This window comes from Emydura macquarii, unplaced genomic scaffold (genome assembly GCF_026122565.2).
Source record: "Emydura macquarii macquarii isolate MOO-44397 ecotype Brisbane River unplaced genomic scaffold, CSIRO-AGI_Emac_v2 contig_629, whole genome shotgun sequence".
NCBI classification, from domain to species: Eukaryota; Metazoa; Chordata; order Testudines; family Chelidae; genus Emydura; species Emydura macquarii.
The window spans coordinates 7,673,509-7,699,125 of NW_027130766.1; the positions used below are offsets into that span (position 1 = coordinate 7,673,509).

At 65.9% G+C, this 25,617-nt stretch overlaps 1 protein-coding gene and 1 long non-coding RNA gene across 3 annotated transcripts in view; both read left to right on the plus strand.

The window, feature by feature from the left end:
* The first annotated feature begins 210 nt into the window (after positions 1–210).
* Positions 211–2,924, plus strand: LOC137148288 (uncharacterized). Its single transcript, XR_010918497.1, has 2 exons — positions 211–568; positions 2,156–2,924. It is a non-coding gene; the product is annotated as an uncharacterized lncRNA (long non-coding RNA).
* Positions 2,925–3,178: 254 nt separating this feature from the next.
* Positions 3,179–25,617, plus strand: part of THRA (thyroid hormone receptor alpha) — a 36,545-nt gene continuing 14,106 nt past the window's right edge. Inside the window, exons 1-2 of one of the 2 annotated variants that reach the window (XM_067541251.1) lie at positions 3,179–3,738; positions 20,638–20,703. The gene's annotated coding sequence lies outside the window, so the exon portion shown is untranslated. The remainder of the gene's footprint in view (positions 3,739–20,637; positions 20,704–25,617) is intronic. The other variant, XM_067541252.1, reaches the window with a different exon arrangement.

Genomic DNA, 25,617 nt, shown 5'->3' on the forward strand with positions numbered 1-25,617 from the left:
TGAGTGGGAGGAGCCAAAGCAATGCCTCCTGGGAGAGGAGACAGGGTATAAAAGCAAAGCTGCCCCCCAGCTGCTGTGGGGCTGCTGGGTGACCAACCTGCCTGTGGGAGAGGTGACCTAATGGTGATGGGAAAATGGAGGTGTGCTGTGGGCCCTGGAATCACAGCTCTTAGTGCAGGGGGCTCTGGTCTCTCGTCTCTCTGAGTTACGTGTCTACAAATCCTGTGTCATTGTCCTCCCCAGTGGGCAGGTTCCCCATGATCTGGCCAGGCCTGGCACTTGGTGCAGGGGCTGCAGAGGCTGCAGAATAGGGGTGGCAGGGCAGCCCGCTCTCTCACCCTTAGCTCTCCTGGTGCAGTGCTGCTGGTGCCCCTTGAGTCTGACCTGCTGCCCCGGCTGTTTCAGCCCTGCCATCTCCATGCCCCTGGCTCTGCTTATCCCCTCAAGCCTGACCAGCCCCCAAAGCACTAATTATATTTTTCACTGGTGGGCCAAACCTTTCCGGGGGGGGGGGAACTTCCAGAGAGCTGTGAACTCCTGTGACCTGCTAGTCACCAACTCTCCAAAGGTGAGAGAACCTGCTGCCCCATGACCAGTGCCCCTCCCCTTGGCCTGCACGTGCCTCCCCCCAATGCCCCCCTCCTCCCTCCTGAGCATGATCTGAGTCTGGTGGCATCTGCAGAACGGCGATGCATCTCTGCAGCCTGTGCACAGGAGGCCTGGCTCTGAGGAGGTACCCGGGTCCCAGCGAGCGCCCTCTCTCTGCCCACCTGCAGACTGGCCTCCTCCTTTCCTTTGCAGCTGCAAGGAAGGGGCGGGAGCCAGAGCTGGGACTGCTGTGGGGTGCCGGGAAAGGGGATAGTGCTCTGTGTCTCAGGGCATCACTTTTTAATGCCCTTCCCTCCCCCCCCCCCCCCCCGGCTGACCCAGACACCCGCCACCTGGGAAACTTCTCTGCAGACTAGCTGTGGGGTTGCTGCACCCAATGCCAAAATGCAGCCACTTCTGGGGTAGGGCGCAATGCTGTGTGGCCGTTCAGTCCAGGAGGGGGCCATGTTCAGTTGATGCCGCAGTGGGGGTTTTGGGAAGGCAGAACTGAATTAGTCGAGTTGGTCTGGGGCCAGGATGCCAGGGTTTGCACCCTGGCTCCCATCACATTTACCATCTCGCTTGGCAGAGGCACCATGCCCGGGCCCAAGTGTTATGGGGGGCCGGGGGCCCAAGTGCCATGGCTCAGCAGAACCTTGGCCCAGTGATGGCTGAGCAGCACCCACCGCGTGGCTGATGGCTGCCTCTCTCCTAGATTCAACGGGGCATGTAGCAGCTGCAGGCGCAGCATGGACCCTCTAGCAGCTAGCCTCACTGCTTGTGGGGCTGGCAGGCAGGATGCACACTAATACCTCTGACTTGGTGCAACCTCCGCTCTCCTCAGCCCGTGTGTACCCCTGGAGTTGGGGGGCAGGAAAGCCGACATCTTCACCACAACAAAGGGATTGTGGTTGCTCCCCTCTGAGATCAGTGCTCTCCCCCAGGAAACCTCAAAGCGCTGGGCTGTAATCCTGGCCTCCTCCTGTCGTGTTTTCTCGCCGACTGATTTATGTGTGTCTGTGTGCGAGTGCGTGGGCGCCCCTGTGTGTGTGTGTGGCTGCACCTCTGCGTCTGGGTGTGTGTTTGAGGCACTGTGGCTGTGCATGCAGAGGCCTGTGTGTCCCTGGGTTTGCATGGTGTGTGTGTTTGCATACCACAGTGCACTTATCTCTGCATGTGTGAACACGTGTGTTTGCAAACCACACGTCGCCACATCTCTGCGTTTGTGTGTGCTTGCATGCACAGGGGTGTGCCTGCATTTATTTTGCATGCTGTGCACGTGTGTCTGCATGCTCCAGCATGCTTCTCCGCATCTGTGTGTTTGCACATCCCTGTGTGTGTCCGTATCTGTGCATGTGTGGGAAATCACTGCCTCTTGTCTGGTTCCAGCCTGCTGCCCCTGATTTTCTTAACTGTCCATGGACTTTCTCCATCCGATTTCATGAACCGTGGGCAGGTTCCGCTCTCGGTCACACTAGGGTAAGGGGTGGGCCCATGGAAGGCTCTGGATTTACCCTGGTGTAACTGAGATGAGCATCTGCCCTTTTCTGTCTCCGCATATGTCCAGGCACCTCTGCCCACCTAACCCCAGCTTCCTTGAGGCCTGCCCGCTGCTGATGGGGGAGCTCCTGCCCTCTGGACCATCCTCCCCTGGCCTTTCCACCTCACCAACAACCGTCCCAGCCCTGTGGCCCCTCGGGAAACACTGGGCCAGTGGAAAAGCAACATTTAGCCAGTGCCAAGGACTTAGGTGGTGTCTGACCAGAAGAGGAATTCGGCTAAGCTGCTGTGCTGAGAGCACCGCCGCTCACACTGACTGATCCCGTCCCAGCGTTTCCTGGGCCTTCCCCGGCGCTCTGTCTGAATTCAGCTTGCCCGCAGACTGTAAACTCCTTGGTGCGAGGGCCGTCTCGTGTTCAGTGTTTGGGCAGGGCCGAGCACAGCGGGGCCCGGGCCCAGGGCTCTGAGGCGCTATCGTAATCCTCCTCATCCTCCTCCAACTCTCAGCTCCGGCCTTCCTCTCGTTCAGTGACACACACAGCACGGTTGGGCGGCTTAGCTCCTTCTCCCCGCGAGGGAGATCAGCCCCCGTCTCCCCGTTATTAAGAGGTTCTGCTTTATCTGGTGTTTATTACCATGAAAAAAACAATTAGCCTGCATGCTTCCTGTCTTCAAGGGGCTGCAGAAATATTAGCTAGTCCTGACAACTGCCTGGGAGCTGCACAAAATCGAGGCCCAACCAGTGTCTAGACCAGCAGAGGACGTCTCCCAGGCCCAGTGCTCTGAGCCCTCCTGCTTCCGAACCCAGGCCCCCTCCTCCTGTGCTGCAGGAGACTCTCCAGTCAGCCATGAGCCGCGTGGGGGCTTTTATTATCCCGCTTGCAGAAACCGCTGTGCGCCCCACTTCTGGCCAGGGACCCCACTATGCTAGGCCCTGTACAAACACAGACCCTGCCCCAAAGAGCTTCCAATGCACAAGGTGCCAGACCACAGGCAGCGTGGGGAAGCACCCGGTAAGGGGACTAGGACACACAGTGGACCCGCTCTCATTGCAGCCAGCAGAGGGCGGCAGGGGGCACGCGCCAATTAGCACCATCGGGTGATAACTGGGGAAACTGAGGCGCCCAGAGGCCCGGGGGGGGGGGACTGGAAAGAGAACACAGGCGTCCTGACCCCACCCCGGGCTCCTCTACTCCAGCCCGCGGGTTCTCGGGGTACGGTGACAGGCTGTGCGTGCCCGGGGGCTGCGCAGGGGAACCGGGCGCAGGGAATGCGGAGGGGGTCCAAGGGCCGCCCCCAGCCCGGCCGGGCCGCGGCTCCGGTGCGCGGCGCTGCGGGGCGGGGCGGGGCGGGGCGGGCGCAGCGAGCCGGGCGGCCGGCAGGGAGCGGCCTTTCCCCGGCGAAGGGGGCCGGCGGGGGCCGCGGCAGGAGCCGGCGGGGCGGGGCGGAGCCTGGCCGCGCCGCGCTCCGCAGCCCGCTCCGGGGACACGCAGCCAGAGCCGCGCTCGCTCGCGCCCGCCCTCCCCCGCCAGCCGCCGATTGACGGAGCCGGCCCGGGGCCGCCCCGGCCCGCGCAGCCCAGCCCAGCCCAGCCGAGAGCGGCGCAGACCGGGCCGGGGGCAGGAGCAGGAGCGGAGCCGCCCCGCCGAGGTACGGGAGCGGGGGGGGCGCGCGGCCGGGCAGGGCAGGAGCGGGGGTTGGTGCACGGGGGCGGGTGGGGTGCACGGGGGGCGGTGTGGGGTGCACGGGGGGGCCGTGCACTGGAGGAATTAAACTGCAGAGTCACAGGCTGAGCCCCCCAGCTGGACAGCTGGGTTCCGCGCCCCTGCTCGGGGGGGGGGCTCGTCCCCTCCCCCTCCCGAAGCCAGCGTGCCGCCTCTGCCCTGCCCCCCCCGTGCTGTCCGGTTTGCTGGGTGCTCTGTGGCCCCCCTTCCCTGCTGCCCCGGGCCCTGTCACTGCCATGGCACGGGCTGGGGGGAAGGGGGGGCAATTATTCCTCCCCTCCCCCCCCACTTGCATTTTGCACCGTGTTGTGTTTCGTGCTTGTTGTTCCCGCCCCAAGACAGGATCCCTCGATGGCTCTGGCTCCTTCCTGCCCCGCAGATCTAATCCCCCCCGACTCCCCCCCGCTCCGTGCTGGCATTAACCTATATTCCCACTCCAGCAAATGCAGCGCGCTGGCCTAGCTGGAGGGTCACAGCCGGCCGGCCGGGCACTGCCAGCCCGCGTCAGCCCTTGCACACCCGGCTGTCGGGCGTGCGCGGAGCTCGCCCAGCGCGAGCCTTGGCACCGGGGCGGGCAGCGGAGCCGGGACCCCAGGCGCTGGGGCTCGGCCCCTGGGCGCAGCCAGCCAGCAACTCCGGCACAGCGCGGCTCGTCTGCCCTGGCATTATGGCACCGCTTGGCCGTGCCAGGCGGGGAAGGAGTTGTTTGCAACACAGGAGCTGTGTGTGTTATGTTGTGTGTGTTGTGTTGTGTTGTGTTGTGGGGGGGTTAATCCAGGTTTGGGAGCCCACTTTCTCTCTCTCCCGCTCTTGCTGCGTTTCTGTCTTTAAATATCCCCCCCCGCCGTGGCATTTCTGCTTTAAAGGGGGCTGGGATCTGGCTGCGGTGTGGGGAGGATGTTGGGGGGCTGATGAAGCAAGGCGCGGAGGGGGGAGGAAGATATGGGTAAATATTTTCTTAAAAACCAGGGCCATTTGGCATGTGGCTGGCTGATCACAAGTCGGGGGGGTCCTAGGGGGGCTGCGCGGGTTTCCGTTATGCTGGCAAGGCCCTTTTCCGGCAGAGCCAGACAGATTGAACTTGCAAGGTTCCTCTTCGGTGGCAGGGAGGGGTGGGAGCGAGCAGTGCCTTCCCGCCCCCCCTCCAGCCCCCCACTTGTGGCCGGGGATCAGTAGGGGGAGTGGGGCATACTGCTGGGCCGCCAGGACCCGTGCAGCCGGGTTCCCCCCCCGGCAGAGGGAGGCTCCAGACGGGCGGCGCGGGCGCAGCAGCGACTGTGGTGGTGTCAGCGGCCAAGTCTGCGTAAAGGAAGGTGACAGCCGTGGCCAGCGAGCTCCAGGGATGGGGGCCCAAACCGGCGAGGGGCTGAGCGCTGTGGGGAGGCAGGCCAAGGTCAGGCCCTGGGTGCGTCCATGACATGCCCCCAGCCGTCCCCTGGCACCGTCACCCCCGCGCCCCTCGGAGAATAGGGACCCAGGCAGACATCAGCTGCGTTCTGCCCCTGCAGGGCAGCTGTCCCGGCTTCTCACACGGTCCAGGCCCAGGCATCCTGCAGAGGGCGCTCTGGGGACCGGGGCACTTTGCTCCGCCCGTCCCCACCCCCTCGCCAAACTTGGCAGGCGGGATGAGGAATGCATTTAATTGTTGGCAGCGATTTTGTTATTGCGGGAGCCGGTTCGGGCCGGGGGCGGGGTGGAAGGTGACCTGTGACACCAGGACGTCCCTCCAGCGTGTGAACGGCCCCACTCGGGTCAGAGGAAGGTGAGTGGGCTGGGCGTGGCCCTGCCGCCCCCCAGGTCTGTGATGGTGGTCTCAGGATGTCCGGCGTTTTTTTAGCCAAGCGGAGTGCGCCTGGGGACCAGCGGGGCAGCGCATGAGGTCAGGCCAGGTGCATGGTGATGGGGCTGGAAGGCGTGTGCGCGGCCCAGGGCAGGGGCTTGGACTCTGGCTTTTGGAGATGCAGCAAAGCACAGCTGTCTCCGCCCTGCGGGCCGCCCGCCCCCAGTCCCTCCCCAGCTTTCTTTGCCTTCCCCTTGTCATTGTGTCCCATTGCCACATACACAATTAATGGTGGGGGTAGATCTCTGTCTGCTGGAGGCCGCTTCTGGTGGTGGGGGGCGGAGCGGGGGGGCTTGCAGAAGGAGGGGGGTTTCTGGCTCGTTCTGCATTTATGGGCAGGAGATGAAGGGCGGCCACTGCTGAAGAAGTAGTCGTAGTGCTTCATATCCTGCTAGTGCCGAAAGACCCCAGCCGAGATCGGGGCTCCGTGGTGCCGGGCGCTGCCCAGACACAGGGTGACCGAGATCGGGGCCCTGCGGTGCTGAGCGCTGCCCAGACAGACGGTAACTGAAGTTGGGACCGAGATCGGGCCCTGTCGTGCCAGGCGCACACAGACGCTGGCTGAGACAGTCCATGCCCTGAAGAACTCACAGGGTGGGAGAAAGAAAACAAGGGCTTTCCTCACTGCGCGGGTGGGAGACAGGCACTGAGAAATCCAGCTGCACTCCCGAGTTAGGTGCGCCGGTGTGTGTGTAAGCTGGGCTCTGCACGAGCAGGTTGTGTGTGCGCCTGGCACCTAGGAGGGGTGTGCGTGAATCTCTGCGTGCAGCTGAGCTCTCGCCTTCCTGGTGCCTGGCGGGCACCGACTCTGCCTTGCTCCTGGCTGCGTTGGGTAGAGCCTTCCTGCCCCCTGTGCTGCTCCCCGGGCCGAGTGGAGTCGCCAAGGGAGTCCTCCGCCTGTGGGGCAAGCCCAGCACCGGCTTGCTCGGCATGACGGTTGGCTGCACCAGTCCTTGGAGCTGCCCTCTCCGTGCCCTGTGCTTCCTCCTACCTCTCCTGCCCCGTGGCCTGGGATTCTAAGTACAGGGGCATGGCAGGTGGTAGGAAACGGGGAGATCTGAGCTCCCTAAAACAATCCCCAGGAGACCTGAAGACACTGCACGTCTGCCGCCAGGGGTGGGTCTTTGCCTGGGCGTGATGCACTGGGGGTGGATGGTTGTGTGTCCCTGCCTGAGCACAAGGCCCTGGGGCTGGGGCAGTGCCCCCCCCACTCCTCCCGTCTGGGGTGGGGGAGAGCCCTGCTGTGGGGGGAGCTGCAGGGATTTCGTTTCCGTCCCTGCTGTGGCGTTGAGTGCAGGCACACGCCCGCACCAGCACCTTGTGGAACCGGTTTGCAGCAGCGCCCCCCCACCCCTCCCAGTGCCTGGAAGTTTTTTTTAATTTTTCTCCTCTGCCCCAGGGTCTTTCTCAGGGTGGGAACTCAGCGAGAGCTGGAGGTCTGCATGAATGGATCCCCCCTTGACAAAAGTCCCCGCACTAGAGAAACCATGTGCACGTGGATGTGGATGACGGATTCCTGCACACCTGGCTCCATGCGTGTGCATGTATTCCACCATGGACTCGTGCATGGATGTACGTGTGCTCATGCAGCTTCAGGGTTGTGCATGGACTCCGTGCTCCTGCGTGCACAGGCAGGCGTGTGCACCGCCATGGGAACGTGTGCGTGGACACACACATGCGTGTGCATTCCCCCGTGTGCTGTATGAGTGCCCAGGTATTCCTGCATGCACCTTCCTGCACACGCGCATGGCTGAGCAGGCGTGTGCATGCGTGAGGTGCGAGCTGCGGTGGGGCCGGTGAAGAGCTAAGACAGGCCGGGCAGGGCGGCTGAGTTTGCGTCCCCTGCTCCACACAGCAGCATGTGACCTCCATGCAGCTGCGGCAGAGAGGGCCTCCCTGGGGGGCACACAGAGTTAAGGGGTACCCCTCCCACGCGGGCACCACCCTCCTGGCCTCAGCTAAGTGTTCGCTGTCTTGGGGGGCTGGGCACGTCAGCCCCTCTCACCTCTGTGCTTCGGGCCGAGGGAGCCCAGCTCCCCTGTGCCTGCACCACCCATCCTCCGAGGACACAGGTGGGGGCAGAGGAAGGGCCCTTCCACCCCGCTGCCTGCAGGAGACCCAGGCAGCTGATGGGAGCGCCTGGAATGTGGGTCGCCGCCCTCCTGGGAAGCGCTGCGTAAAGGCAAACTGCAGGCCCGGCGTCCGTCCGGGGAGGCCCTTGGCTAGATTTGGAAAGGCCCCGCCGGTGGGATCTTCCACGTGCTCTTTCCTGGCCTAGCTGCATCCTGGGTTTTCTCTGCACCGGCTGCAAGGATGCCCCAAATTCAGACCTGGGGAGCCAGTGGGGCCAGCCCCGCTCTCCCAGGGCGGCTGGGGTCCCCGGGAAGCTGTGCGAGCGTGGCTCGGCAGTTCGCCTGGCGGAGCAGTGGTTGCAGGGGAGGTAGCCTGGCCAGTGTCTGGAGCAGCAGAGGGTTCGTCTGGACCCTGGGGTTTGCGAGTGCTGTGACTGGAATTGAGGAGTCAGGACTCCTGGGTTCTGCTCCCTGCTCTGGGAGCGTTTCCTAGCCCAGCAGGGGCCAGGAGCCGGCCGATTGGGGTCCAGAGCCGGCCAAGTCGCCGTGTGGCCTCGGGCAAGACCCTGCCCTGCCCTGCGCCCTGGTGTCTCTGTGTGGGGGATGGGGGTGTCGGGAGCCTGGTTAGCAGCTGTTCCTGGCCCTCCGTGGCAGCGCCGCGACCTAGGGAGCAGCAAGTCCGAGAACCTGTTGACTCAGCCGCCCTTCCCCTTCACGGAGCAGCGTGTGTGCCGGAGTGCGCCTTGAGCTCCGGCCGGCCTGGCCCGGCCCAACCCTGGGCCCTCCCCGGAGTGGGGCAGAGTTCACGCTCGCTGGCCTGGGGCCGGTGCTGCAGAGCCGGCAATAGCCGTGGAGACGTCCCTGCTCAGGACAGTCTCCGGCTCCCGCCCACGCCCTGGTGTCAGTGCTGCTCTTGTCAGCCCTGGAGCGCCACCCTGGACGGGCTGCCCCAGGCGCCGAGACGTGCTGCCGTGGGTCTCTTGGCGGGGCAGACATACCCTTCGGGTGCCTCCACGCTGCGGCGGGGAGGGGCTGGAGGCAGCGGCACGACCCAAGGCCTGAGCGCTCGAGTCCAGCCCAGGCTGCAGCGTCTGTCTCCCCCCAGCTGCAGTGTAGACACACCCGTGGGGCATCCTGAAGGGCCGCCTGGACGCCACTTGGGTGGGCTCAGGAGCCAGACCATTGGGTACCTGCCAGTGACCCCCCAGCACTTGCCCTACGCAACAGCCTCCATCCAGGCAGCTCGTGTGCCCTGTGTGTGCAAGGCAGGTCACTGGCCCTGTTCCATAGGTGGGAAACCCAGGCCGGAGCGCTCAGGTGCCATGGTGTGGGGCGCTGTTCGAAGACATGAGATAGCGGCTGTGTGACTTGCCCAAGACCCCTCAGCAAGGTGGTGGCAGAGCTGGGAATGGAGCCCGGGAATCCTGACACACACCCCCAGCCCCCCTGCTTAACCACTGGCCCCACTCCTCTCCCAAAGCCAAAAACGGGACCCAGGAGCCCTGAGCTAATCGCTAAATTCCGCCTCTGCTCGCCTGAGCTGGGAGTAGGACCCAGGCGTCCTGCGTCCCCGTCTCTCACACTGGACCGGGCGTTTTACGCTGCTGGTAGCTGAGAGTGGTTTTAAAGTCTGCCCCGGGGCAGGCGGGGTGAGCGGACGTGCTGGTGCGTGGAGCCCCCGTGTCCTTCCGCAGCTGGGGAATGGAGGCAGAAATGAGTCGGGTGTGGGTGCCAGGGTCTCACCAGGTGTCATGCGTGGGAATCTGCAGCAGGCCAGAGGCACCAGCTGGGCAGTGTCTGGGCGGATCCCGGGGGGACCCTGTGCAGTGGGGCGGAGGCTGTTCGGTCTCCCTGGCTCATTCAACCCTCGCTGCCCCCAGCAAAGGGGACCCATTGCCGATTGGCTTGGCAAGATGCGGACCTGGCGGTCAGCCGGAGCCGGGGCACTGGGCCGAGTGGGCGGTGGCCCCTGTGTGCGGGGAGCCCCTGCCCTCTCGGCTGGCTGGGGGAGGGTTGCGTGTGGGGCGGGCAGCTCCTGTGCCGAGGTGGCCGTGGGCCAGCGGGAGCCGGGGGATTCCCCAGCGAGCCGCAGTCGGAAGCAGGTGGTTCCTCCCACGATGGTCCCCAGAAGAGGGGAGCAGCAAGCGAGGGCCGTGGGGCCGTGGGGGCCCAGGCTGAGCGCTGGTGGCTAGGCCTTGTGCTGTGTGGGGCTGGGGGACCGGAGGGGGGGGGATTTCCCGGGGAATCCTAGATGCTGATTGGTTCCCTTAGGGTTCCGACTCATGCCTCCCCAGCCAATCAGCCGAGGTGGTGTCTTGGAATCCAGTGAGATCTGGGCTGGGCGGTGGGTGCCTGGGCCGGCGTGGAATCGCCCCAGGGCTGGGGCTGGGCGCTGGGGGGTGGCTCCATGAGCGAAGCCAAGGCCCAGCTGCCAACGGGCCCCGCCGGGAGCTGCGTACTTGGAAGCTCCTTGGGTTTCTCTGGTCCGTGGAGCAGGAGCAATTCTGCCCGTGCCCTCCAGGCCCTGGGGTCGGTGCCTCCTGCCTGCCCAGCCTGACAAGTGTCAGAAACGTTGGCGACCTGCCCGGCTGTGCCTGCCACCCTTCCCCCTGGTGCCCAGTCCGAAGCCGGCGGCGTCGCCTGGGGTCGCTGACCCCTCTCTTCTCCCCATGTGCCGGATCACAGGGCGTGTCGCTCGGAGGTGCCAGTGGGACTCATTCCCCGGGCGCTGGCGTCGGCTGTGACGCATTCTCTGCCCCAGCTCTCCGTCCCGAGATGTGGGTTTCCGTCTCGTGGGGACGGCCTGGGGCACTGAGCCCTGCGTCCTGCCCCACCTGTCCCCGGGGGAGTTGGACATCCGGCGGGGGGAAGGGGGAAGGCCGTGTTTTGCAGGGATGACGCAAGATGGGGCTCTGCAGCTCTCTCTGGTTGTCGTTGTGAAACAAGGAGGGGTTTTCGCACTTCCCCCCACCCTTGGGTCAGACCATAAAAGCCGCGGCCCAATCACCGTCCACGTGGACGCTCAACGTCCGGTGGTGTTTCTCGTAAAGCTGGTGTTTGCCCCGGCCCCCTTGGTCAGAGCTTCCCCTCCTGTCAGTACCGGCCCTTACGCTTACCCTCTGAGGTTGGCGACATGTCTCAACAGTCCTGGGAGGTGGGGAAACTGAGGCACGGAGTGAGGCGGCTGATGCAGCAAACCAATGGCAGAGCTGGGACTAACACCCAGGAATCCAGTCTCCTAACCCCCCCCCCCCCCAACCGCTAGACCCCACTCCCCTCTCAAAGCTGAGAATAGAACCGAGGAGTCCTGTGCTCTTAGCCAGAGGCACCGTCCCAACGAGTTCTGCTGCCTCTCAGAGGTGGCTGCATCTTAGTGGTGCTCTGTGTATGTTCAGCTTGGGTATCTTTTTGAAAATGAAAGGCGACTTTATAAAGCACAAATTATTAAATCTTATCATCAGTGATTGGATTTCAAAAGCCCTCAATGCTTCTTAACCAATTCTGCTGGTGATTCTGCCAAGCCTCCTGCTCTCTGCTGATTAGCCGAGTCCCCTTGGACTCCACACGCCCAGCAGTGAGCTGTTTATAACTGTCTGAAAATCAAAGTCCCAGGACAGGGAAAAAAAAAGTTTTCTAGAAAAGTTAATTTTCCTGTTTTTCTGGGTGTGGGAGATTGACTTGTCAGGCAGAACCTTACAAGCTGTAAGGAAGCAGGAGATCTCCACGCAAGAGGGGGTGCTGGTGCGCGCGTGTGTGTTTAATACGGTGTCTTTGTGTCACCCACTACGTAAACAGACTCAAATGTTGCATTCACTGGCTACCCCTGGGGCTGGTTTTAACGTCCTCTTGGCTTTTCAGAGGGTTCCTCTGAGCACAAAGGCTTTTAAACCTGACACTGAATCTCAAGAGGTCGATAGCCCCAGCATGGCTCCCCCTCCTGCGTGTCACCAACCCCTGCCCTCCGAATATAGGGCAGCCGATCCGCCCTCCTGCAGCACCATTTGCCGTGAGGTTTTTGGGAAGGCAGCAATACCGGGCGCAGCCGTTGAGCGTTCTGCCCTAGCAGGGCGGCGGGTGGGGCAGCCTGGCGATCTGTCGGGTCTCTGCACTGGGACGTGCTGCCAGCGTGTTGATTTCACAATAGTTTGTTCTCTTGCCAGGTAGGTCCCGGCCTGTGGTTGTGCGGGGAGCAGGGGTTATAACGTAGTGAGAACGTGACCTCCCTCCCGTGCGCTCTGGCTTAAACTCTTCACCCCCGGTGCAATCAGAGCTGGAGGAGCCGCTGCACCGTTGTCACCCCGGCTCCATGGGGGTGGCTGGGTGGGCGCCTTCTCCCTGCCGCTGGGGTAGGCCGGGTCCCATGTCTCTTATGTCATCCGCATGGCATCCTCTTTCCGAAGCAGAGCCACTCGCAGGCAGCCCAGCTGCTGTCGCCAAATGCTCGGCATTCCAGCTGTATTTAGTCACACCGGCCGTCCCCAGCCACCCATTGGTGTGCGCGCCTCCGGGGGCACGTACACCCCGGCAGAGACGGTGCCTGCACACTTATGGGACGTGCACACCCAGGCGGCGATAGTGTGCACAGACTTACACACACGCTGGTGTGCGTGTCTGTGGGATGTGCGCACCCAGGTGGAGAGACAGCACACACGCTTACGGGTGGGTGGCCAACACTTGGACACAGACTTGCTCACAGACACACCCACACATGTAGCCACACACTCGCACACGCATGTGCAAGCGTCCGCGCAGTCTGATGCACCCGCAGCCACAGCCGTGCCTTTTCCAAACGCAGATGTACACGAATGCACGTGCACGTACGCTTGTGCACAGACCTACCTGCGCACACGCTCAGTGGCACACCCAGGCCAGCCCTCCCCACTCCCAGCGCTCGCCCGGCCCCTCCCCACCAGATGTTGATGTTGTTGGTTAATCATCTTGCGAGGTGCTCGGCTTTGAGCACCCGCCAGGCCTTGGCGCCGCCATCCCCAGATGAAATCAGCCCTTAGCAGGGCTGAACTCGCATGCAGCCCCTGGCACCGCTCTCTGCCCCTTTGGGGGTCTGCCCCACGGGCAGGGCTTTGTGCCAGGCCTCCGAACGATGGCCTGGCTGCACCCGCACAGTGCCATCCACTGCACAGCATCCCTGGACAGCCCGCTCCCACCTCAGTGCCCCAGGCTCCCAGCATCTCGGCAGCCCCCTCTGACCTAGTCGGTGTCTCTAAGCCGGGCACCTCGGGATGCTGGCGGGGGAGTCCCCTCGCCCCCCGCCCATGGGCAGCCTGGTGGGGGCAGCAGCCTGGTGGCTCTTCCATAGGGGCTGCTCCCCGAGGGGCTGCAGGTCCCTCCTGCCTGTGCTGGGGTTCTGCCCCGAGCTCTGCCTGGGAGCTGCCCAGCCGTGGGAATGCCCTCGCCTTGCCCTAGGAGGGCGCACAGATCAAATCTCTTCCCCCCCCCCCCCCCGAGCCTGTTGGTCCCACCTGATCCCAGTGTCCTGCCCCTCTGCCCACCCATAGTGCCCCATTTCCTGTTACCCACAATCCCCGCCCCATAGCGCCCGTTACCCCAAGGTTGCTGGGAAGCGTCCGTTTGCCCTGCTGCCCCAGGCCCTGCATCCTGCCTCCCGGAGGGGCTGGCCCAGCCCACATGCAGCCTGCGCCGGGAGCTGTCTGCACAGCTGGCACCGTGCCACGGCCGTGATGGGAGAGCTCCTTTCCAGCCCAGTCCCTGCCTCGGGCTCCCAGACGTGTGCACGCGGCTCTGCTGGTGCTCCCCAGGCCGGGCCCCGGACCCCCAGCTCTTAGCATCTGCAGAGTTCATGAGGAGCAGAAGCACACGCCCACTAGGTGTTCAGAGCAACGTGCCCCCCGGTCGCCAGCCCCCTCCCCCCCCCCCGCCACACCTGCAGGTTTTGGGGTTTCTGTTGCTGCCAAGCCCTGCAAGTCTCTGTGCCCATGCGACATCCCCGCCCCCCACACACCTGCAGCCACAGACCTGGCTGGGGTCCTGCCTGGCCATGGACTTTGCCCACCGGCTGTTTTTCAGCCCCATAAAACCCGCCTCGCTCTGCCCAGCTCAGCAGTAAAATCCCTGCCGGGCCGAGGGGGGAACGGGAGGCGGCTCTGGACGTCTGGGCTGTGGCGTGCAATGAGTTTGTCGGGTGTCAACCTCTTCCTCGCGAGGCAGGTGTGGGCAACGGAAACCCTGCCCCGCCGTGGGCACCAGCTGGCAGAGCCGCCCCGCGCTGACTGGGCTGCAGCTCTGGAGCCCCCGTTAGTGGGGGCAGCGTGTGTTGTGGGGCGAGGGAAATCGGTTGCTGCCGGCCTCCCCCCCTGCCCCTGCCGAGCCCGTTCCCAGCTGCTGGTGGGAATCTGCATGGGGCCAAACTGGCTGCTGGGTGTAAACGGGCCGTTGCACAGCTGTGGTATGGGTGCAGCTTCCTGCCCAGGCACAGAAGAGCGGGGTCCCCGGGGGCGAGCGCGGTGCGGAAGCTGTTACAGCTGGTTCCCTGGCCTGCCAGCTGTGCGGGCCCTGCTTCAGCTCCCTCGGGCCGCGAGCGCGGGTGCAGAGCTTTGCGGGGAGCCGGTTGGGCCCGGGACAGGCGCTGCGTGTCGGCTGCTGCTCCAGAGCGCTCCCTTCCCCTGCGGCGGGTCTTCGGGCGGCGGGGGGGGGGGCGTTTGGGATGGCGTGAGGAGGTGGGTGTGCGAAGGGCGGCGTTGTGGGGGTGGCCTGGTGCGCCCGGCAGGGGGGGGGGGGGGGTCTGCGTGTGCAGGCTGGGGTGTGCGGGGGCCAGTGTTGTGGAGACTCCCCCGGGGGCGGTACCGAGCGGGGGGATTCGGGGGCTCCAAGCCAGCGCGGCTGGGCGTGGGGCAGAGCGGGCCGGGGGTCGTGGGAGCTGCGGATGGGGCTCGTGTTTGGGGAAGCTCGTTGTCTCTCGCCCCGGGCCCTCCCTGCCCCGTGCCAGGCGTGGATGCTGGCTCGCCGCCGGATGAGCTGCGGGCGTCACCGGGCCCGTGGTCCAGCTGGTTTTTCTGGCTGCGGCAGCTTCTCTGAGGCCGGGGGAGTGGGGAGGGGGCTGGCGAGGTGGGGACAGGCAGCGCCCGGGCAGGGCGCCAGCTGTGTGGGGGGGTGATCCCTGGTAGGCAGATCGCTGCGTGGGAAGGGAATTTACCTGACGGGGCAGCAGCAGCTTGGGTGGGTTACGGGGGTGGGGCTGAATCTGAGCTGAGCGAATGGGGCAGCCCCCCAGGAACCCTGTGCTCTGCCCTCCCCCGGCTATGGGCCTGTTGGCACTGCTGCAGCGGGGTCTCGCTAGGCCGCTAATTGGCCGTCGTGGTTAGCACAGGCTTAGCCCGGCTCAGCGCTGGCCTCTGCCGTAAGCCTCCTCGTTCGTTATCCGTCGCGGGCAAGGTGGCGCTGAGAGCGTGGCGGAGCCTTGCCCGCCTCTGGCACCGCCCGGGTCATGGCGCCTGGCTGCATCGCTCTGGCCCTTCGCCTGTGCCACTCCCAAGTGGGGAAACCGAGGCAGAGGATGAGCGCATGACTTGCCCAGGGTCATACGGAGAGTCAAGCCGGGTCTGAGAGCTGGTAGCCGGTCCCCCCGGCCCTGCGCAGCCGCTTGGTCTTTGGGCTGGACTTTCCATGCCCCCTATTGCCATCACTGGATCCCACCAGACCCACAGGGTGCGACCCCCTTCCCCCAGCGCCAGGGGGACTGGGGAGAAAAGAGTGTGAGGAGAGGTGCGGGGTGGCGGGGGACGACAAGCGGGGGCGTCTGGGAAAGGCTGCTGACTTTTCTCCGTGTCATACATGCTGCTCAGGGCTGAGGGCTGCCCACTGGTCTGGCAGGGGCTGGGGTCTCCTGGCTTTGAAATGTCGGCAGTGGCTCCTGATTTCGGTGCCCCAGAGATGTGTGGGGCTCCCAGCGAGTGTCGGGGGGGCAGGACCCAGATGCAGAGCCGCAGCTGCCTGTGTCTGATGCCGTCCCTGGGAATGGCTGCGAATCTCGGGCCTGTGCAGCCAGGGCCAGGCCATCTTCCGTGGGAGCATGTCAGGGGCACGGCTAGAACACGCCTTGGACTGAACACGGCTAGAACACACCCCGTGCTGGAGGGATCACGTCAGCACATGCTGAGCTCTCCAGCCCTCCAGGAACTGTCCTGCTCTGTGCCTCAGTTTCCCCATCTGTAAGTTGGGGGCGAGGGCAGCTGTAAAGCCCTGATCCCAGCCAAGGGATGTTGGCCCCGTATGGGTTTGGAAGTGGGGGTTTCTCTGCATACCCCTTGAGATCCCAGAGCCTGTGTTCTTCCTACCAGTGCCTGGGTCATTCCGGTGCCTTGGGGCGGCCCATGCCTGAGCTGTGGGAGGGGCAGTGTCTTCGAAATGCAGCCACCTCTGGGGAGCAGCAGCAGTGGTAGTCTGCAAAATTTGGGGCAGGGTATGCCACCCAGATGTGACCCCTTCCCCCCCAGATATTGAAATGCATGCGGGGAGTGGGGGCTGGTGCCAGCAGTGTGAGCATAGGCCTAGGAGCCAGGACTCCTGGGTTCCGATGGCAGCGCTGTGGCTGACTCGTGGTGGGTGGGGCGATTGGCTGGTAATTGGCGTTGTGCAACTCGGGGAGCAAGTGGACAAGTTGGAGAGAGTCCAGCGGAGGGCAACAAAAATGATTAGGGGGCTGGAGCACAGGACTTATGAGGAGAGGCTGAGGGAACTGGGCTTGTTTAGTCTGCAAAAGAGAAGAGTGAGGGGGGATTTGATAGCGGCCTTTAACTACCTGAAAGGGGGTTCTAGGGAGGATGGGGCTAGGCTGTTCTCGGTGGTGGCAGATGACAGAACAAGGAGCAACGGTCTCAAGTTGCAGGGCGGGAGGTCTAGGTTGGACATTAGGAAAAAGTTTTTCACTAGGAGGGTGGTGAAGCACTGGATTGGGTTACCTAGGGAGGTGGTGGAATCTCCATCCTTAGAGGTTTTTAAGCTGCGGCTTGACAAAGCCCTGGTTGGGATGATATAGCTGAGGTTAGTCCTGCTTTGAGCAGGGGGTTGGACTAGACACCTCCTGAGGTCCCTTCCAACTCTAATATTCTATGATTCTATGATCCCCTCCTGTGGGGCAGCGCTGGGCACAGGTGCCCCTGTGCCGTGCGTGCCAGCCTGCGGGGCGGTCCCTGTGCGGCTGGGGGGTCCCAGCGAGTGGGTGGCAGGAGAATCCCAGCGTCGGGGCTGGAGCCGGCCCGTGAAGGCTGCGGATCCTGTGTCCTTGGCTCCCCGCCAGTGCCTATACTTGGAAGTGTTAGTGCGGCTCTTCCCCTATGGAACAAACTCCGGGGCAGCCCCCCGCCCGGGGCCGTATTTACACTGCAGCCTCTCGGCGCTGCCTGGGGCGGGGCGGGGCGGGGCGGGACGGGGCGCAGCCAGGAGCAGCCTGGGCTGGCTGCTCCGAGTGGCTTGGTCCTGCCTGCGGGGGGCGCTGTCCAGGGCCCCGTGTGCCACCCTGGGGGGGGCTGCGTCCCAGATACCAGGCACCCAGAGCACATCTTGCCCAGGGCCTCAAACCCGTTGCCCTGGCTGGCACAGAGGGGCAGCGCTTGACCCTAAGGTTTCTTGGAGGGACTGGAGCAGAGCCGGGGATAGAACCCAGGAGTCCTGGCCGCCAGCCCCTGCTCTAACCTCCCGCGCTGCTGCAAAGCCCCGAGCAGGGGTCATGGTGACGCTGTCCCGGGGCGGGCACCGGAGAGCCACTTGGCCCCGTCTGCGTGGCACGTGCTCTCGGCCGGCTGCAGGCAGGGCGTGTGGGCACGCAGGCTGCCCACGCCCTCTGAGCCTCGCCCGCGCTGACCCTGTCACGCTCGGCTGTCTCCTCCTCACGCCCGTGGCAGAGCTGAGACGCCCACGGGCAGAGCGCCTCGTGCCAGGAGCCCGGGTGCCCGTGGGCTCGGCAAGACGGCTGGTTCCCAGGAGAGCGCGGCGCCAGGGAACAGAGTCGCTCAGGGGCAGCCGGCCCCACGCGCTGGGCGAGTCCGTGTGGGTGCTGGGGGGCAGGGAAAGGAGCAAGGAGTGGGGGGCTGATCGGCACAGGAAGGGTTAACAGGAGCCCCCTGGCAGGAGCTGATGTGCTAGCAACTGACTCAGCTGATTGAGTGAGGCCCGGAGCTGCAGACTGCGGGGGGGCGCTGGCCCCGGGGGCTCCTCGCGTGGGATGCGGGACCTGCGAACCCCCAAATAATCCCCCAGGTTGAGGTGTTGCATTGGGGGCCCTGCACCCCGAATGCCATGCAAGTGGGGGCCCTGCCGATGGAGACAGGCCGGGGGGCACAGCTGGGGGGGGGCGGTAAGGAGGCCTGCGGGGTTCCCCAGGATTGGGCAGGATTTGGGGGATTGCAAGGCAGGTGATGATGTAAGAGAGAGTGTAGCACAGTGGTCACAGCAGGGAAATGGGTGGGGAGGGCAAGGGGCCAGGACGCCTGGGTTCCATCCGTGGCTCTGGGAGGGGAGTTGGGGTCCAGTGGGTCAGAGCAGGGCGGGCTGGGGGCCAGGACGCCTGGGTTCCATCCGTGGCTCTGGGAGGGGAGTGGAGGCTAATGGATTTAGGGGGAAGCTGGGGGTCAGGGTTCCTGAGTTCTTCTACTGACTCTGCCACTGACTCACGGTGTGACCCCGGGCAAGCCCTGTCCCCGGTCTGTGCCTCAGTTTCCCCATCTACCGCAGGCCTGATCTCCCCGGCCCTGCAGAGCAGCGGGGGCCGGGCTGCATGTGGCTGCCTGTGCGGCTGTGTGGGAGCCCTGTCCCGCCGGGTCAGAGCCCAGGCCTCAGGGGGCGAGGCCGTGCTGGGCTCCTTGCGGCCTGCCCTGAGCTCAGATAATCCCCCCTCTGCTGTTGCACGCTCACCCCCCTGCGTTGGCTGCAGTACGGGCCAAGAGAGGGGTGCAAAGCAGGGGGGCCTGGACTCCCCTTGCCCTGGAGACTGGGTGTGATGTGGGGAAGGCTCCAGCCACCCCCTCACCCCCGGCAAGCAGCGACAATCTTTGCCCTTGTAGAACCCAGGAGTCCTGGTCCCCAGCCCTGAGCTCTCGGCGCCCGGACAGCCCTGCTGGGGCACGGTGCTGCTGGCCTGCCCCGGTCCTGCCCCGCTGGGAGCTGCTGTTGGTGGTTCCCCCAGCAGTCCCCACCTGTTTCCTCTGGGCTGGAGTGTGGCCGGCTCCGGCGACGCGGGCACAGAGTGATGGCACCAGGGGCTGGCGGCTCGGTTTGGGAGCCATGTACGGAAGGAGGGGGGCTGTGTGGCAGCCCGTGGGGCATTGGATGTGGGGGGCATTTCTAGCTGGGCGTGGAGTCCGGCAGCCGTGCTGTGGCGCAGGGTTCTGGTGGGGCCCGGCCTGGCAGCTCGGGGGCACGGAGAGCACAGTGGGGCTCCCCCTCTGCAGCCAGCTCAACGCCGTGCAGCCCCCTTGCCTCCCCTGTGCCCGCTTTGCTCTGCCCTGCCCTGCCCGGGCTGTGTTGGAGTTGGGCTTAGAGTGCATCAGGACGCCTGGGTTCCCTGCTCACCCTCCGGGTGACCCTCTCCCCCTCCGTCTGCCTCACTGGCCCTGGGATGCTGACTGTGAGCCGTGCCGCTGGCAGAGGCCCTAGGGAAGGTCCCTGGAGGGACCTCTCCTGCCACGGGGGTTTGGTCCTGGCCCTATAGATCTCCTCCTCCTCCTCTCTGGGGCCTGAGACACGTTGCAGCCCTGTCCCCTAAGGGAGTTGGGCACCGCCCACCCGCGGCTCGGGCTCGCCCTGAACCGGGGGCAGGTGTGACGGAGGGTACCTGGGAGGTGGGTGCGATGGAGGGAATGAAGCCAGGGCGAGGCGGGCGGCAGGATCTCTCTCTCTCTCTGACGCATCCTTCGCCCCGGGCTCCGGGCCAACCAGCCGCAACCACTTCAGAGAGGTCGGCGCTCCCCCCCCCCCCCCCCCGCCTTGCAGCCTCCTCTGGGGCGGGGCGCCTGCAGCCGCGCCAGCGGGGTAGCACGGGAGCCGGGACCGCAGGGTGGGGTCGAGGGAGGCAGCTGGGAATCTCCGGAGCTGGAGTTTGGCCCAGACGCCAGGGTTCGCGCCCTGCTTCTCAGGGAAGGGCCCACGTGATCTGTCAGCGGGGACCTCCGTGGTAACCGCGGCCGAGAGCCGGCCCTGGGCAGCGTGGGGCAGTGGGGTGAGAGCGCCCCTTAGTGAGCCGGTGTGCTGCCGCACCGGGGCTATCTGCGACGCGGGGAGCCGGCAGCGTTTGGGGAGCCCTCCGCCTCTGCCTCCAGCTCCGTGCCCTGCTGAGACGCCACCTCGGGCTGCTCCTGTCAGAGGAGGGGGGCAGTGGGGAAGGGAGAGCTCAGAAATGGGGGCCCCCGCGTCCCCTGGGCTGGCTTTCCCCGCTGCCCGGCCGAGCCGGGCGGTGGTTGCTTGTGTAAAGCTGCACACGGACTCTGCCTTGGCCAAGACAAACTTGACCTACTTTCCCGGCTGTCCCTGCACCGAGCGGCAGCTTTCAGCGGAGGCTGTCCAAAGCCGGGGGGGGGGGAGTGAGTGAGTGAGTGTGTGTGGGGGGGGGGGGGTGTGGTTACTCTGACGGACGCAGGACTTGCCTGGCAGGGCCGGGCACCCGGTCCATGGCGCCCATCTTCTGGGTCTTGGCGCAGTTGCTTGGTCGAGGCCAAGCCGGAAGCACAGCCCCCTCCCCCCCCCCCCGAGTGCACTCGCCGGCCGTGCTGTGTCACGCGGCAGGTCCTCCTGGCACCCCACAGTCTGGTGCCCTGAAGGAGCCATCATGGGGGCCGGAGGGCTCATGGAGGGCTGGGTCTGTGTGTCGTTCTGCCCCCCTCCCCCCGGCACTCCTGGCGGCCGCGCTCCATCTCCTGACCGTGCTGTTTCATCTGCCTTGCAGGAGGGTCCTACGCGGAAGACGAGGAGGGGCCCCACCCTGCCCCCTACCCTGGTGTCGCCTACAACTGTGAGTTGCTTTCTCCAAATTGCCCTGTGCTCCTGGCGTCAGCCCCTCGGGGGGCCGGGCTGCTGGGGCGGGTCAGGTCTCCCTCTCGTGGCTGGGCTGCATCTCAGATAAAAACCCGCTTCTGCTGCCCGCCTGCCCATGGAGTCGCTCCGTCCGCGCAAGCCCTGTGCTTCGGAGATGGGGCTCTGCCCTGGGGTCGCTGCACAGAGAACCCGGCGGCTGGCTGCTCTGGCACTGCTGGTTGAGTTTAAAGGGCATCGGGGCGGCTCGTGGAAATGGACTTTGGGCTCTTCTGCCCTCCCCCCTCCCAGCAATGGTGACCTGGCTTCCACCCAGGGACCCATGTGTGTGATGAGTTCCCCTCAGCGAATCCCCCTCCGTGCCCCGTCTGGGCAGGGGGGCCAAGAACCCAAAGGGACGTGCATTATGAGCCCCCTTCCTCCCCTTTGCTATGGGGCGGGATGTGGGGAGCTCTGGGGCACGCCCACACCAGGGCCAGACACTGCCACGCCTCCAGGCGCCAGACGGCTCGCGGGCGGGGGTGGGGCGGGGACCCCGCCGTGGCAGCGGGCGGGGCGCCCCGAGGCGGGCGCTGTTGTGGTGGGTGCCATGGAAACGCCGCCGGCCCGGCTCTCCCGAGGGAGCGCAATGTTCCCCGGCGCGCCCCCGCCCGGCCCCCCCGCAGAGCTGAGCCGCTCCCAGGAGGGGGGCAGTGGAGCCGGTGCGGGGGTGGGTGGCTGAGCCTGGGTTTGGGGGGGCACGGATGGGGCAGTGGGGGAGGTCTCTGGAGCAGGCAGTGCTGGGCTCCTCGTGGTAGAGCGCAGGGTCCACGGGCCCCGTGGCCGGCCCGGCTCCCCAGCGGGTGTCGGAGCCGCGGGGCCGTGGGCCTGTCCCCGGCAGAGCTCGGCGTATGCTGCCCCGGATCGGGGCCAGGGCTGGCTGCTCTGTCGTGCCTGGCTGTGGGGTGGCCTGATGGGGGAATCTCTGCCTCACCCCATGCCAGGCACTGGGCCCTCGCCGGCCCTGCCCGAGGCCCCTGCTCTCCTGCACCCGGGATAGCGCCCGGCGTTACACAACCACAGGGCTGGGTTGCGTCATCTCCCTGCAGCAGCAGCCCTGGCCCCTTCCCCCTCCACCCCCGGCGCCGGGCCGGGCCTGTGCTGGGGTGGGAGGAGAGCAGGGCTCCCCCATCGCACCCCGCTAGCCCCCTCCCTGGGGGGACCTGCCCTGCTCCAGGGCTGCTCCCGCCTGCCCCCGCAGCTCCGTCTGGACTGGAGCAGCCGTGACGTGGAGACCAGCCCGGGGGCATCTGAGCTGAGGCCTATCAAACTTGTCACGCCCAGGCCCCCAAGCCGGCCTTGAACCCGTGACCCCGAGGGTGGGGCATGCCTTGTGCGCGAGGTCACTGCCTCTCCCTGCTGAGGAGCGGGCGGGGGAGCAGACGTGGGGCCCGTGGGCTGAGCCAGCACAGGGACTGGGGGGTGGATACCGGGCTGGCAGGGCCGGGGTGTGTGTGGCAGGGCTGGGGGTGTGAGGTGGCGCAGCTGGGAAGGGGGTTACCGGGCTGGGGGGTGAGGTGGAGGGTTCCCTGTCTTTCCTTGCTCTGCCCCCCATTTCCCCTCGCTCCGCGGGGTTTTCCTCCTCCAATGATCTGGGTTCCCCCCTGCGTTTCCCGGCTCCGTCTGATTCCCGCGGTGCGCTGCGGAACTGGGCTCCGTGCCCGGGCCTGGCTGGGCACGTGTCTGGGGACGGGACGCTGGGCTCCAAAACCTCCGGCCCAGCCACCGGTGCAGGGGATTAGTCGCCCTGGGAGATGCAGCAACAAAGCTGGGCTCTGCCATATCAGCTGCTCCGCCAGCTGCCGCGCCGGAGGGGCAGATTATGGGGCTGGGGTCTCCCCCAGGTGCCCCCCTGCACCCTGCAAACCCGCCTCCCTCCCCCCGGGCCTTAGCAATGGCCTTGAAGCCAGCCCTGAACCTTCTTGTCCCATTCTGGCTCCACCCCCTTGCCATGGCCCCATGGGTCTGGCAGGAGGTGGATCCCCTGCGCCCTCCATCTCCCCCCACGCCCCTCCTGACGGAGCAGCCGTTTGTCTGGCCAGGCTGGTCCCGTTCACAGCCCCCGCTCCTCTTAGTGAGGGAGGCGGGGGGTTGGGGGGGTTGCAGCCTCTGAGGCTCCTCTGCCCCCCAGGCCCAGCAAAGCGGCTTCCATCCCCTCTCCTGTTTACCTGCTGGCACCGTCTTTCCATCCTGGAGCCCGTGCCCTCGCTCCCTGTCCCGAGCTGCTCTGCAGTGTGGCTCATAGACGGCTGCCATGCCCCACCCCAGAGGTGGCTGCATGTCCGGTACATTTTGTTACGGCCAGCTCTGCCCCTCCATGCCCAGTGCTGCCCCATCACCTGCCCCATGCTGCAGGAGTGGGGCGGAGGGCACCGAGCCAGCCGCCTCTGGGGCTGGGACTGGGGCTGGCTTGCGGGCTTTTCCCCTTAGACACCAGGTAGCGCTGGCTGAATGGCTTTCCTCCAGGGCTCCCACGCCCAGCCTCCAGCCCAGCCCCGCTAATCCGCGGGAGTAGTAGATGCTGATTCCGGGGGGGGGCTGGGAGCCAGGACTCCTGGGTTCTATTCCCAGCTCTGCATGTGCGGCCTCAGACACGTCTCTGCCCGTGTGACCGGGGAGGTCCCCACCCCACCTAGCGTGACTGCATGGGGGATCAGTCACGTGCAAAGCGCTGCCAGGCGCCCGCACGGGGGGTGCGGGAAACAGGCTCCGTCCGACCCAGCGGCGGGAGCTGGGCGCTCACAGGCTCCCCGGGCCAGGGTCACGCCCCATCAGCCCCAAGGCGGCCAGTGCTTTGTGAGTGGTTCACTTGTGCCCGGTCCCTCGGGTGCCTGGTGTGAGGATCTGCCCCCTTGCCTGGCCAGGTAGCGAGCTGACCCTGCCGCGGGGCGCTGGCAGCCTGGACTCGGGGACGAGGGGGCGAGTTTCCGTGGAAGCCCCACCTTCTGAATGGAGGCCCCGACCACGCGTGGCCGGCAGCGAGCCCCTGGCGCTTCCCGGGGGAATTGGTGAGCTGAGCCCAGGCCAGGCATTGCCGCCACGTGCAGTCCCCTGCCACCCTCGCTGGGCCGGATTCGTCTTCACCTCCTGTCCTGACCTACTGTTGTGCAGCGTCGCTGTGCGACGGATAACTGGCTGCACCCCAGAGGTGGCTGCATTTCAGCCCTGGCTGCGTGGCTGTTACCCGGCTGCTGTCCTGCACCCCAGAGGTGGTCGCGTTTGAGCTGGGCGGGGAGCAGTGTCTACACAACGGGGCAGTTCTTGAATTTCTTCGGCATGAGAGTGCTCCTGTAGATGGGTGGAGATCTTAACAAGGACGAGCAATTAGTGCTGGGGGGAGGGGCTCTGCCCTGGGGCCCACCCCTTCTCCACCCGGGTCAGGGCCCAGCCCACCTGGTGTGGGGACACTTTGTTTCTGCTGCGTCATTTTGTGCCGCCTGGGAGCGCCGAGGTCTGTGCGTGCAGGTCAGAGTCCCGTGGGTGGGGGCCGGGGGAGGGTGCTCGGTCTGGACCCGGGTGGGGGGCCCTGCTGATAACCCAGCGCAGTGCTGATATCTTCCGGGGCTGCAGCCCCCTGGGTCCCTCTGAGCTTCTGGGGCTGTTGGACAGCGTCTCCCTCCACAAGGAGACAGGAGAAGTGAGGCAGGCCCTGATGCCCCATTCCAAGCCCTGCTGCATCTGGGGGTGCGGGTGGGGAGGAGTCTGACCCGGACGCCTGGGTCCGAGCGAAAGCTGATTCCCCCTGTGCCGGCGGAGCCAGCCCCTGCCGTCTCCCTGGGGCACTCGAGACGCGCAGGACACGTCGCTGAACTTGGCAAAGCGACTGGCTCTGGGGTGGAGAAACGGCGCTGGGCCCGCACGAGGGAGGCCGGGCCAGGTGCCCAGCTCTCCGCAGAGCGCTTGTTCCTGCGACACGCCAGCCCCAGGCCCTGGCGTGTGAGTCCCGCTCGCTTGGGCATGGCACGGGCGGAGCTGAGACAGGAGGCCTCTCAGGCGGGCCCCCCTGGCTCTGTACAGAGCGTGCACAGGCAGCGCGGTCTGATGGTTAGAGCTGGCGGTTGGGCCCTCTGGGTCCTCTCCCAGCGCTGGGGGGGTCTGGGGTGTGCAAGCAGGTGGGGCTGCCCGGGAGCCAGGGCTCCTGGGTTCTATTTCTAGCTCCCCTGCTTCACTGATGCCATGGGAGGCACTGCAGCCGGGGGGCAGGGAGGGTCCCCGGAGGGTCAGGCCATGAAATCCGCAGCGGGTGTGGGTAGTGCCTGGTGCTGGCGGCTGGGGGCGTGCGGTGCCAGGGCAGGGTGTTGCCAGGCCCCTCTTCACCGACCGGCCTGGGGGAGCGCGGCCCCACAGCACGGTCAGTTTTGACCTCTCTGCTACGGCTGTCAGCAGGTGGCCGGCCGGCGCCAGCCCGATGGCAGAGGCAGGCACCGGGCGATCGGTGAGGGCGGGATGGGGCACAGGCAGATGGGTGGGAGGCAGGAGAGCTCTGCGCTGGGAAGGGCTCTGGGGCCCTCGACCCAGATCGAAGCCTGCGGCTGGGAGTCTCTGGGTCCCAGCCCCTGAGCTGTCCCGTCCCCCATCTCCCCCCGCTGCCCGGCAATTGCCTGGGGGGGAGCCCCAAGGCCAGGCAGCTTCAGCAGCTCTCGGAAGCTGCCCGGTGCCCCCACCTCTCCAGAACCGCCACGCCCAGGCTCCTGCCCCAGCACCTCCCAGAGATGCCCCCCAGAGGAGGGGCCCAGCCAGAGCCATTCTGGGGGCCCCCGCGGTGCCTTGGGGGATGGGGGCAGGTCCGGGCTGCGTCACATGGGCCAGGAGGCGAAGGTGCTGTGCCCCCCCCCCCCCCGGGACACTTGTGCCT